The sequence below is a fragment of the Manis javanica genome, chromosome 11, assembly GCF_040802235.1.
Source record: "Manis javanica isolate MJ-LG chromosome 11, MJ_LKY, whole genome shotgun sequence".
In the NCBI taxonomy this organism is placed as follows: Eukaryota; Metazoa; Chordata; class Mammalia; order Pholidota; family Manidae; genus Manis; species Manis javanica.
Window position 1 is genome coordinate 26,864,887 of NC_133166.1, and position 14,082 is coordinate 26,878,968.

A 14,082-nucleotide genomic window follows, 5' to 3' on the forward strand; every position below is an offset into this window, starting at 1 on the left:
CAGGCCAGGGGAACCCTATTTCTCGTGTAATGTCTGCTCCATGGATGCTCCCTCCAGGAGGCTCCCACCAAAAGTCCAGCCACCATGGCAATAAGGAGGCCAAACCACATGAGGAGGCCATGGATGGTTGCTCTGGCCAACAGTCCCATCCAACGACCAGCTTTGAAGTCATGCCATCCCAGGAGCAGACATGTGAGTACAGACGACCTCACTCAATTGCTTCCAACCACTAGGTGTTTGATCACACCAGCTGTCTGATCACACACATCTTCTAGCTGAGGCTCTGACAGTGTGAAGCAGACGGAACCATCGCCATGGCACCCTTCTTGAATTCCTGACCCACAGACTCTGTGAGAGTGACAACATAGTTAATGTTTTATCCTCTGTTTTTAGGGTGGTTTGTATGAAGAACAGATAACTAGAACACTGGATTTTGCCCTAGCATTTGAAATTTTGGTTCTGAGCCATTGGTGAATGTTTTTAAAGCATGCCTTTTCTATTTCAAAAGTATTTAGAATTTTTAAACTCACGCTGAATTAGTTCCTACTAATATCCACTTACTTGTCTTTCTTTGTCATTATAATGTGTATGTATCATATCTGTCATAACACCAACAAGTACTTCCCATACACTCCGGGAAGAATGTGCTTCAGGATTAAACATACATCTTTAAATTAAAGTATTTAGAACCATTAATATGCTCACAACCATATTATCAAAATACTCTTCTACTTCTCTATGATGCTTTACCAAATTTACTGTTCACAGCCACTTCTTATGTACGCATTTCCGCCGTTATCATTCTGTGCCCAATCAGGAGAGAGAAACCACACATAACTGAACACAGAAAGGTTAATATAAATAATTCTCAACTATAACAAGGAATTGGATACCAAGGGATTGGCTAGTCAGTAGAGAGCACTCTAGAGATCATAAGAGCAACAGGTACAAGGAGCAGCCCCTGCCACTAGAGATGATAGAGAGATGACACAGACCTGCCCGAGGAAGAGGCCCACACTGAGATGCCTCCTTGTTGGAGGCACAGGATGGTACACGGGACAGGAGAGAAGTTGCTGTGATACCAGAAGAAAGTGCTGGAAATCCAATTTCCACTGTGCCAAGGAAAGCTGTTCCCAAGGCCCATGTTCACTCTTGGCTCTGCCACAGGACCAGGCCAGGGTGAGGCTGAGGGGAGCTGCCGCCTGCTGCATGCTGCCGGTTGCCCACTGGGTGGGAGCTGGTACTGGAGAAGCTGCAGTGCCACAGCAAAGCCTGCAGGCAAGCACATCAGAAGAACAAGAAAACCCTTTCCAGGCACTTCACTGAAAAGAAGAGTAGGGAACTGCAAAGGCCTGTCCCCTCCACATAGTAGCAAATAAACTGGCACAAAATGTCAGAATAAACTGTATGAGAACTCCGGAAAAGAGTCACAAAGACTCCTGCAACCAGGGAAACACCTAATTAAGAAAAGGGCAACAATCTCAGTAGGAAAGCTTTGTGGCATTTCAACCTACCCAGGCTCCAATCTCCCCTCCCAGGCTTGGCAACATCCTTGAAACCAGCCACTTGTGTTCCCTGTGTGGGTTCGTGGTGCTGGAGGGAGCAGAGCAGACCTTGTTCTCAAAGAATGGTGGTTTTTTTTATCCTGTCTGGTGGCTCCGTGAAGGACAGGAACAGAGAGCTTGTCTTTATTTCATAGAACTGAGAACTCTCCCAGGACAGAGTAGAAGCTACCCAGGGAGATTTGCCAAAAATGTTTAAAGGAAAATGTGTGGGCCCCTGCTACCTGGGACAAGGAATGACATTTGAAACAAACAAAAGACACACAAAGAAGCTTGGAAGAAAGGCTGACAAGTGAGGTATCTTGGAGAAAAAGGGCTTTGAAATGCTCTCACAAACTCTTGGGAATCTAGAAGGCCACTAGCATGCCCAGGGCTGGGTGCATCATTAGGAAAGATGAAGAAAAAAGGTGGGAAGATTCAAATTACTAAAATTAAGAATGAAATTGGGAACATTACTACCAACCTCACAGATGGGAAAATTTCAAGAAACATGCAAACTAATAAAACTGAATCAAGGAAAAATAGAAAATCTACACAGACTTAAAACAAGTTAAAAGATTAAATCAGTAAGCAAAAACTTCCACCAAAGAAAATCCCAGCCCCAAGTGACTTCGCCAGTAAATGCTGTCAATGTTTGTTTAAAGAACTAACACTAGTCCTTCCCAAATTATTCCAAAAAGTAGAGGAAGACAGAGTACTTTCTAACTTATTCTGCAGGACCAGAATTACCATGACACCAAAGCCAAAGACATTACAAGGAAAAAACTACAGATAAATATCTGCATGAAAACAGATGTCAAAATTCTCTGCAAAACACTAGCACACCAAATGTAGCAAATTAAAAGGATTAAACACCATGACCAATTGGAATTTATCCCAGGAATTGCACGAGTGGTTCAACATACAAAGACAACCAATGTGATACATCATAGTGATCAATTAAAGAGAAAATTTCACATACTCATTTCAGTTAATGCACAAAAAGCATTTGACAAAATCCCAAATCCTATCATGACTGAGACATGGAAAAAATAAGGAATAGAATTTCCTCAACCAGGTAAAATATGTCTACAAAAAACCCACAGCTTACATCATACTTAATTGTGAAAGACTGAAAGATTTATCCCTATATCAGGAACAAGACAAGAAATGCCTGCTATGCCTGCTGCCATTTCTATTCAACACTGTACTAGAAATTCTAGCACTTAGACAATAAAAAGAAGTAAAAAGCATCCAGATTGTAAAGAAAGAAAAAACACTATTTGCAAATGAGAAGACTGTATATGCAGAAAATGCTAAGGAATCCACCAAAGAACCATTACAGCTAATAATCAAATCCACAAGGTTGCAGGATACAAGGTAAACATACAAAACTAAGTTGCTTTTTTCTATACACTAGCAATGAACAATCCCAAATTGGAATTAAGAAATGTTTCCATTTATTATAGTATCAAAAAGAATAAAATACTTAAGGATAAATTTAACCAAGAAGGTACAAGACTGTATACTGAAAACCACAAAAAAAAAAAAATTGAAGAAATTAACAAAGACCTAAGTCAGTAGGAAGACACCTGTGTGAAAAGTCCAGCTCCTGGCCCAAAACATGTGTGTGACTTTTTACCCTGAATCATAAGCAATTAAAAGGCTTTATCTGGCAGATCTTGTGGGGGAAAGCTGTCTCCTCACCCCAGATTAGGTGCACAGGCAGTGTGCACTGCAGCCTCTGGAGGGAGATGCAGGCAGAGACTCAGGCCTAGGGGGCAGGCATGTTCTTACACACACCTGTGTCTCTAGCCAAGGCAGCTACAGCCTCTCTATCTGGGGTCTTTGGTAAAGGCCTTCCTCAGGAACCTTGCTCAGTACTTGTCCCCTCCTTGCCCCTTCCCTTCTCTCTTTCCCTTTTCTCAACAACCATAAACTACATAAAATAGGGGCCTTCTGTTCAGGGCTCCTGCAGCCCAGAATCTGTGCTGGTCTACTTGAATCTGGATGGGTTTACTATTACGTGGTGGTAAATGGACATAAGGGGGTCAGCACCTTCTCCAGGCTTAGCCTCTTGCTTCTACAATGGAAGTAAGTGATAAAAGCCTTCACTGTTATTTTCATGTTTGGCTTTTTAATTTATTCAACTACTACAACACCTGGAAGTTCAGCTCTCTCTCTCCACCTCTTCTGAGCTCTTAACACTGTGCTCATGGATTGGAAGACTTAATATTTGTTCAGATGACAGTATTTCCCAAACTGATCTACAGACTCAATGCAATCTTTATCAAAATAAAAATATCAACAGCCTGTTTTGCAGAAATACACAGGCTGATCCTAAAATTCATAAGGAATTATAAAGGACCCTGAGTAGCCAAAACAATAGTAAAAAAGAAAAAATGTTGAAGAACTTACACTTCCTTATTTAAAAACTTGCTACAAAGCTACAGTAATAAAAATAGTGCAGTGCTGATGAAAATATAGATACAGAGATCTAAGGACTAGAATTGAGAGACCACAAATAAACCTATATGTCTATCATCAATTGATTTTTGACGAGGGTGCTAAGATCATTCAATGAGGATAGAATAGTTCTTTCAACAAGTGGCACAAAGACCACTAAATACTCCCTGAAAAAACAAAAAAGAATCAGGTAGTGGATGGTTGGGTGAAATAGGTGAAGGAGATAAAGAGGTATACTTCAAATTATGAAATAAATTAATCATAAGAATGGAAGTACAACATAGAGAATATAACCAATAATATTGCAATTTCTTGCAATGGTAACAGGAGGCAAATACACTTATACTTAACAGCATTATATAATGTTTATAATTATTGAGTCACTGTGTTGTACACCTGAAACAAATACAACTTTGTATATCAACCATATTCCAATTGAAAAATTGAAAAAAAAAAAGAGAAAAGTCAGGGTATGACAGGGAATGTGTTCATAGTTCAGCTTCAAAAAATATACAAATTAAGTCAAAAGATTTGGATGCTCCATATGTTTCTATAACAGGATTTTGCCAAAAAACTGAGTCTTCCATATGACAAAGAAAAAAAGAGAAAGAAATGTAAGCATTGAAGGAGAAAGCACCCCATCTCCCAGTCTACATGCAAAGCAGGAGCCCAACTTCTAAGGGTGCCAATTAGCAAACACAGATGGCCTAATCAGACAACAACATTTGCAATCTCACAAAAACTCCATGTGTCTGACACATCACATTGATCAGCCTTCCACTAAAGTCCCCCAGTCCTGTTCCATTAAGCTCACCTCAGGGCTTAAATGCCTTCTACCTGACACCTTATCCCAGCCCAACCCCATCTTATGTTTTAGCAGAACAGGGTATCCAGACTTGGTCTGTGCTCTCTTCCCCCCTGCAGCAACCGTATTGGAATAAAATCAACTTCCATTTGCTCACCCTGCTCAGGGCAGTTTTTCTCTAACACCAGATACAACCAGCTATTTGAGCAAAGTCAACATAAAAGAGTTGCATTAAAGCCAGTAAGCCACTCACATCTAAAAGGATAGAATAAACTCAATAAAATCAATCACAAAACTCCTCTCAAGGTAACCTTCTTTATGCCAGTTCTCTACTTCAGAATTCCAGTACTTAGTTCCTTGCCTTGGAGGTGGTGACAGCCCAGTCACTAGCTCTAGGTAACTGCACTATCACTTAGGATCTCTTCCTGACTACAGCCTTATACATAGTTTCTTTGTAAGTAAACCTTTCTCATATTATGCTAATTTGAAAAATAAATGTTGCCAAGGATATGGAGAAAGGAGAACCCTCATGCCTGGTAGTGGGACAAAAATGGTTCAGCCACAATCAAAAAGAGTACAATGGTTCCTCAAAAAATTAAAAATAGAACAACCATATGGTTCAGGAATCCACTTCTAGAAAATACCTGAAAGAACAAAAACACTAATTCAAAAACATACATGCATTGCCGTGATCACTGCAGCATTATTTACAGTAGCCAAGACACAGAAATAACTTAAGCGGTCAATGATGTACAAGTGCATAAAGAGGATATGGTGTATATATAAGCAATGGAATATTAGTCAGCCATAAAGAAAAAGAATTCAATCTTTCTGTTCAGGACAACAGGGATAGAACTTGAGCATTATCCAAAGGGAAACAAGTCTGACAGAGAAAGATAAATACCACATGATCTCACTTACATGTGGAATTTTAAAAAAAACCAGCTCATTGATAACAGAACAAATAGATGGTTGTCCCAGGTGGGGTAGAAAATGAGCAAAATGAGTGAAGGGGTCAAAAAAGTCCACATTTAAAATTATAAAATAAGTCATGGAGATGTAATGTATAGCATGGTGACTATAATTAATAATACTGTATTGCATACTTGAAAGCTGCTGAAAGTAACTCTTGAAAGTCCATATTACAGGAAAAAAATTTTTTTATAAACCATATGGTGATGAATGTTACCTAGATTTGTTGGGGTCATCATTTCACATTATATACAGATGTCAAATCATTATGTTGTACATCAGAATATTATATAATTTACATGTCAGTTATACTTCAATTAAAAATTTTTTTAGTTATTCTAATTTGAATGGGCCATCTGTTGCCTCTTGGAACTCTTGTCTACTACAATGCTCATGCAATTAGGCACCACGGAAGTCATTAGCAAGAGCAGTTTCAGTGTAGTGACAGGACAGATTTTAGATGGTCATAGAGGAGAAAAGTGAGGAAGTGAAGGTAACACACCAAATGACTCTTACAACACGCTGAATCAGTAAGAGGCAGACCCTGAGGACACAGGGGAACAAAGGAGAAGTGCCACGGAAAGATCTAGGCAGAAGTCTGTGCAGTGGAGCTGCTATTTGAAGTTGGCAGTCCTTGGACACTGCATACATTGAGGTGCATGATACAGGACAGAGGAAGACTGTTACAGACATGGGAAGGGGCTACACTCGGATCTGCTCTATGACCAGAGATATATTACAAAACAATTGAGAACAACTGAATTTCACATTTGCCTTTGTGCAATTTTGTTCCCTAGAAGCACTGTGTGAATGCAGAAAACTGCATCAAACAGAAAAGGAGCTGCATAGGAATATACAAAACACACACACTCCAAATATCTACCAGCTACCCTCTTCCACTTCACAGCCTTCCAGCTGATTTCAGATAAATCTCCTTCTACCACTTCACAAGCTCTCAAAAGCAGCCCTTCTGCCACCTTCCACAAGCAAATTCCATGCCTTTTACAAAGTGTTACACTCATGGTAGTATTTGTCTTTCTCTTAAGTTAAACTGCTCCTGTTCATCATAGTTTACTATCTTCATTATGTGTCACTAGCGGAGTTGAGTACTGTGTTCCTAAGTCCATTTGTCATAAATCCTGTGGTTTTTCACATGGCATATTGCCTAGCACAATGATTTAAGAACTCATATGTTGTGTTATAAAAGACCTGATTTGAAGAGGTGGAGCCAACATGGCGGCATGAGTAGGACAGTGGGAATCTCCTCCCAAAAACATATATTTTTGAAAATACAACAAATACAACTAATCCTAAAAGAGAGATCAGAAGACATAGGACAACAGCCAGACTACATCCACACGTGCGAGAGCCCAGCGCCTGGTGAAAGGGGTAAGATACAAGCCCCGGCCTGGCGGGTCCCAAGCACACCTCCCCCCAGCCCCAGTGGGAGGAGAGGAGTCGGAGCCGGGAGGAAGAGGGAGCCCAGGACTGCTAAACACCCAGCCCCAGCCATCCACACCAGAGCGCAGACACAGTGCATGCATGGGGTCCTGGATACTAGGGAAACAAGGCAGCAGGACCAGTGAGCGGGTCCCGAAGCTGATGCCCCTGTGACAAAGAAAAGCGAGTGCTTTTTGAAAGTATTAAAGGGACAGGGACGCAACAGCTGGACAGAAACAACACAGGTCACAGTCCAGTAGCTGGAAATTACAGGGAAAACTGGGCGCACTAACCCCCTGGGCAACAGCTCTGAGACCTCTCACAGAGGTAAACAGCCAAACAGCCCCCCATCCATTACCCCTCCGGGGCTAAGCGAAAGCAGAGAAGCAGCCTAAGGCTGGTCACGCCCTCAGAAAGGGAGCTTCCTCCATACCGGCCAGGCAAGACACAAAGACCCAGCCTACACCCAATCACCCAACACAAGCCACTAGGGGTCGCAGTTGTCCCAGTAAAGAAAGGCCAGTAGCAAGTGGAAAGTTTGGCCCCCCAGCTGACAGTCAATAGCACCTATCAACATGAAAAGGCAAAAAAATATGATCCAGACAAGAATAACCCAGACAGCTTCGGCATCTGCTACATCTTCCCCTGAGAAGGAACCTGGAGAGAGAGATTTAACCAGTCTTCCCGAAAAAGAATTCAAAACAAAAGTCATAACCATCCTAATGGACTTGGAGAGAAATATGCAAGAACTAAGGAAGGAGAATACAGAAATAAAACAAGCTCTGGAAGGACTTCAAAACAGAATGGATGAGATGCAAGAGACTATTAATGGACTAGAAAACAGAGAACAGGAACAGAGAGAAGCTGATGCAGAGAGAGATAAAAGGATCTCCAGGAATGAAAGAATTCTAAGAAGCTGAGTGACCAATCAAAACAGAAAATATATGCATTATAGGGGTACCAGAAGAAGAACAGAGAGAGAAAGGGATAGAAAGTGTCTTTGAAGAAATAATTGCTGAAAACTAGGAGAGGAAATGGCCTCTCAGACCACAGAGGTACACAGAACTCCCATGACAACGGATCCAAGGAGGGCAACACCAAGACACATAATAATTAAAATGGCAAAGATCAAAGACAAGGACAAAATATTAAAGGCAGCCAGAGAGAAAAAAAAGGTTACCTACAAAGGAAAACCCATCAGGCTATCATCAGACTTCTCAACAGAAACCCTACAGGCCAGAAGAGAATAGCATGATATACTTAATACCATGAAACAGAAGGGCATCGGACCAAGACTACTGTATCCAGCACAAATATCTTTTAAATATGAAGGAGGGATTAAACAATTCCCAGACAAGCAAAAGTTGAGGGAATTTGCCTCCCACAAACCACCTCTACAGGGCATCTTACAGGGACTGCTCTAGATGGGAGCACTCCTAAAAAGAGCACAGAACAAAACACCCAACATATGAAGAAGGGAGGAGGAGGAATAAGAAGGGAGAGAAATAAAGAATCATCAGACCGTGTTTATAATAGCTCAACAAGCGAGTTAAGGTAGACAGTAAGACAGTAAAGAAGCTAACCCTGAACCTTTGGCAACCACAAACTTAAAGCCTGCAATGGCAATAAGTTCATACCTCTCAATAATCACCATAATGTAAATGGACTGAATGCACCAATCAAAAGACACAGAGTAATAGAATGGATAAAAAAGCAAGATCCATCCATATGCTGCTTACAAGAGACTCACCTTAAAACCAAAGACAAGCACAGACTTAAAGTCAAGGGATGGAAAAAGATATTTCATGCAAACAACAGAGAGAAAAAAGCAGGTGTTGCAATTCTAGTATCAGACAAAACAGACTTAAAAATAAAGAAAGTAACAAAAGATAAAGAAGGACATTACATAATGATAAAGGGCTCAGTCCAACAAGAGGATATAACCATTACAAATATATATATGCACCCAATACAGGAGAACCAACATACCTAAAACAAATACTAACAGAACTAAAGGAGGAAATAGAATGCAATGCATTCACTCTGGGAGACTTCAACACACCACTCACTCCAAAGGACAGATCCAACAGACAGAAACTAAGTAAGGACACAGAGGCACTGAACAACACACTAGAAAAGATGGACCTAATAGACATCTACAGAACTCTACATCCAAAAGCAACAGGATATACATTCTTCTCAAGTGCACATGGAACATTCTCCAGAATAGACCACATACTAGGCCACAAAAAGAGCCTCAGTAAATTCCAAAAGATTGAAATCCTACCAACCAATTTTTCAGACCACAAAGGCATAAAACAAGAAATAAACTGTACAAAGAAAGCAAAAAGGCTGACAAAGACATGGAGGCTTAACAACACACTCCTAAATAATCAGTGGATCAATGACCAAAACAAAATGGATATCCAGCAGTATATGGAAACAAACAACAACAACAACACAAAGCCCCAACTACTGTGGGATACAGCAAAAGCAGTCTTAAGAGGAAAGTATATAGCAATCCAGGCATATTTAAAGAAGGAAGAACAATCCCAAATGAATGGTCTAATGTCACAATTATCGAAATTGGAAAAAGAAGAACAAAAGAGGCCTAAGGTCAGCAGAAGGAGGGACATAATAAAGATCAGAGAAGAAATAAACAAAATTGAGAAGAATAAAACAATAGCAAAAATCAAAGAAACCAAGAGCTGCTTCTTCAAGAAAATAAACAAAATAGATAAACCTCTAGCCAGACTTATCAAAAGGAAAAGAGAGTCAACACAAATCAACAGAATCAGAAATGAGAACGGAAAAATCACGATGAAACCCACAGAAATACAAAGAATTATTAGAGAGTACTATGAAAACTTATATGCTAACAAGCTGGGAAACCTAGGAGAAATGGACAACTTCCTAGAAAAATACAACCTTCCAAGATTGACCCAAAAAGAAACAGAAAATCTAAACAGACCAATTACCAGCAACGAAATTGAAGTGGTAATCAAAAAACTACCAAAGAACAAAACCCCTGGGCCAGATGGATTCACCTCGGAATTTTACCAGACATACAGGGAAGACAAAATACCCATTCTCCTTAAAGTTTTCCAAAAAATAGAAGAGTAGGGAATACTCCCAAACTCATTCTATGAAGCCAACATCACCCTAGGCAAAGACCCCACCGAAAAAGAAAACTACAAACCAATATCCCTGATGAACGTAGATGCAAAAATACTCAACAAAATATTAGCAAACAGAATTCAACAGCATATCAAAAGGATCGTACACCATGACCAAGTGGGATTCATCCCAGGGATGCAAGGATGGTACAACATTAGAAAATCCATCAACATCACCCACCACATCAACAAAAAGAAAGACAAAAACCACATGATCATCTCCATAGATGCTGAGAAAGCATTTGACAAAATTCAACATCCTTTCATGATAAAAACTCTCAGCAAAATAGGTATAGAGGGCAAGTACCTCAACATAATAAAGGCCATTTATGATAAACCCACAGCCAACATTATACTGAACAGTGAGACGCTGAAAGCTTTTCCTCTGAGATCGGGAACTAGACAGGGATGCCCACTCTCCCCACTGTTATTTAACATAGTACTGGAGGTCCTAGCCATGGCAATCAGACAAAACAAAGAAATACAAGGAATCCAGATTGGTAAAGAAGAAGTTAAACTGTCACTATTTTCAGATGACATGATATTGTACATAAAAAACCCTAAAGACTCCACCCCAAAACTACTAGAAATGATATCGGAATACAGCAAAGTTGCAGGATACAAAATTAACACACAGAAATCTGTGGCTTTCCTATACACTTACAATGAACCAACAGAAAGAGAAATCGGGAAAACAACTCCATTCACAATTGCATCAAAAAGAATGAAATACCTACAAATAAACCTAACCAAAGAAGTGAAAGACTTATACTCTAAAAACTACAAGTCACTCTTAAGAGAAATTAAAGGGGACACTAACAAATGGAAACACATCCCATGCCCATGGCTAGGAAGAATTAGTATCGTCAAAATGGCCATCCTGCCCAAAGCAATATACACATTTGATGCAATCCCTATCAAACTACCAGCAACATTCTTCAATGAACTGGAACACATAATTCAAAAATTCATATGGAAACAACAAAGACCCCGAATAGCCAAGCAATCCTGAAAAAGAAGAATAAAGTAGGGGGGATCTCACTCCCCAACTTCAAGCTCTACTACAAAGCCATAGTAATCAAGACAATTTGGTACTGGCACAAGAACAGAGCCACAGACCAGTGGAACAGACTAGAGACTCCAGACATTAACCCAGACATACATGGCCAACTAATACTTGATAAAGGAGCCATGGACATACAATGGCGAAATGACAGTCTCTTCAACAGATGGTGCTGGCAAAACTGGACAGCTACATGTAGGAGAATGAAACTGGACCATTGTCTAACCCCATATACAAAAGTAAACTCAAAATGGATCAAAGACCTGAATGTAAGTCATGAAACCATTAAACTCGTGGAAAAAAACATAGGCAAAAACCTCTTAGACATAAACATGAGTGACCTCTTCTTGAACATATCTCCCCAGGCAAGGAAAACAACAGCAAAAATGAACAAGTGGGACTATATTAAGCTGAAAAGCTTCTGTACAGCAAGAACACCATCAAAAGAACAAAAGGGAACCCTACAGTATGGGAGAATATATTTGTAAATGACAGATCCGATAAAGGCTTGACGTCCAAAATATATAAAGAGTTCACACACCTTAACAAACAAAAAACAAATAACCCAATTAAAAAATGGGCAGAGGAACTGAACAGACAGTTCTCCAAAAAAGAAATACAGATGGTCAACAGACACATGAAAAGATGCTCCACATCACTAATTATCAGAGAAATGCAAATTAAAACTACAATGAGGTATCACCTTACACCAGTAATGATGGCTGCCATCCAAAAGACAAACAACAACAAATGTTGGCGAGGCTGTGGAGAAAGGGGAACCCTCCTACACTGCAAATACAGATGGTCAACAGACACATAAAAAGATGCTCCACATCGCTAATTATCAGAGAAATGCAAATTAAAACTACAATGAGGTATCACCTTACACCAGTAATGATGGCTGCCATCCAAAAGACAAACAACAACAAATGTTGGCAAGGCTGTGGAGAAAGGGGAACCCTCCTACACTGCTGGTGGGAATGTAAATTAGTTCAACCATTGTAGAAAGCAGTATGGAGGTTCATCAAAATGCTCAAAACAGACTTACTACTTGACCCAGGAATTCCACTTCTAGGAATTTACCCTAAGAACACAGCAATCAAGTTTGAGAAAGACAGATGCACCCCTATGTTTATCACAGCACTATTTACAATAGCCAAGAATTGGAAGCAACCTAAATGTCCATCAATAGATGAATGGATAAAGAAGATGTGGTACATATACACAATGGAATACTACTCAGCCATAAAAAGAGGGCACATCCTACCATTTGCAGCAACATGGATGGAGCTGGAGGTTATTATGCTCAGTGAAATAAGCCAAGCGGAGAAAGAGAAATACCAAATGATTTCACTCATCTGTGGAGTATAAGAACAAAGGAAAAACTGAAGGAACAAAACAGCAGTGGAATCACAGAACCCAAGAATGGACTAACAGGTACCAAAGGGAAAGGGACTGGGGAGGATGGGTGGGTAGGGAGGGATAAGGTGGGGGAAAAAGAACGGGGGTATTAAGATTAGCATGCATAATGGGGGGGTGGGAGACAGGGGAGGGCTGTACAACACAGAGAAGACAAGTAGTGATTCTACAACATTTTGCTATGCTGATGGACAGTGACTGTAAAGGGGTTTATAGGGGGGACCTGGTAGAGGGGAGAGCCTAGTAAACATAATATTCTTCATGTAAGTGTAGATTAATGATAACAAAAAGAAAAAGAAAGAAAGAAAAGGGGGATTACTCCCTGATAGGATAAAAGTAACTGTAAATCAACGATTAATGCATGCTTTAATATCCTTAATTTTGATCACTTAAAGGGTATCAGATGATCGGCTATGGAGGTACATTTTTCTGATAATATTCCTTTATCTTAAAAAAAAAAAGCAGTTCCTGTGTGGTGACCTCCAATGAGTTCTACACAATGGTATAAAGGGCATATCAAAGTGTGGGCAAAGGGTCTGTTTGTGTTTATACAGAGGATCAAGGCCTAATTTGGCTGCCCAGAAAATGAACTAAGATACGATATGAAGAAGAACTTCCAACATCTGCACTATCTGGAAGACTCATACCAGAAGATGATCATCAAAAAACCTCAACAAAGATCCAGGCACTGCTACAGCTGTAGCTGCCTGCATTCATCCCACCAGTTCCTGGACTTGCCATGGGAATGAAGAAGGAGATATATAAGCTGGCCTGTGCATACAGTAAAACAACAAATTTGACTGGATCTATGCTACTGGAACTCAACCAAGAATTAGGAGAAGTGCAAGTTGCAGCGCTCCAAAATCTTACAACTACAGACTATCTACTGTTAAAAGAACATATGGGATGTGAACAGTTCCCAGGAATGGGTTGTTTTAATTTGTCTGATTTCTCTCAGACTGTTCAAGTACAGTTGGACAATATCCATCATATCATAGATGAATTTTCACAAATGCCTAGGATGCCTAACTGGTTTTCTTGGTTTCACTGGAGATGACTGGTAATTATAGATCTGCTTTGGTTATGGAACTGTATTCCTATTATGTTAATGTGTATGCACAATTTAATCAGTAGTTTAAAACCTATACATGCTTAAGTTACTCTACAAGAAGATATGTCAAAGAAATAATCAATCTTCCC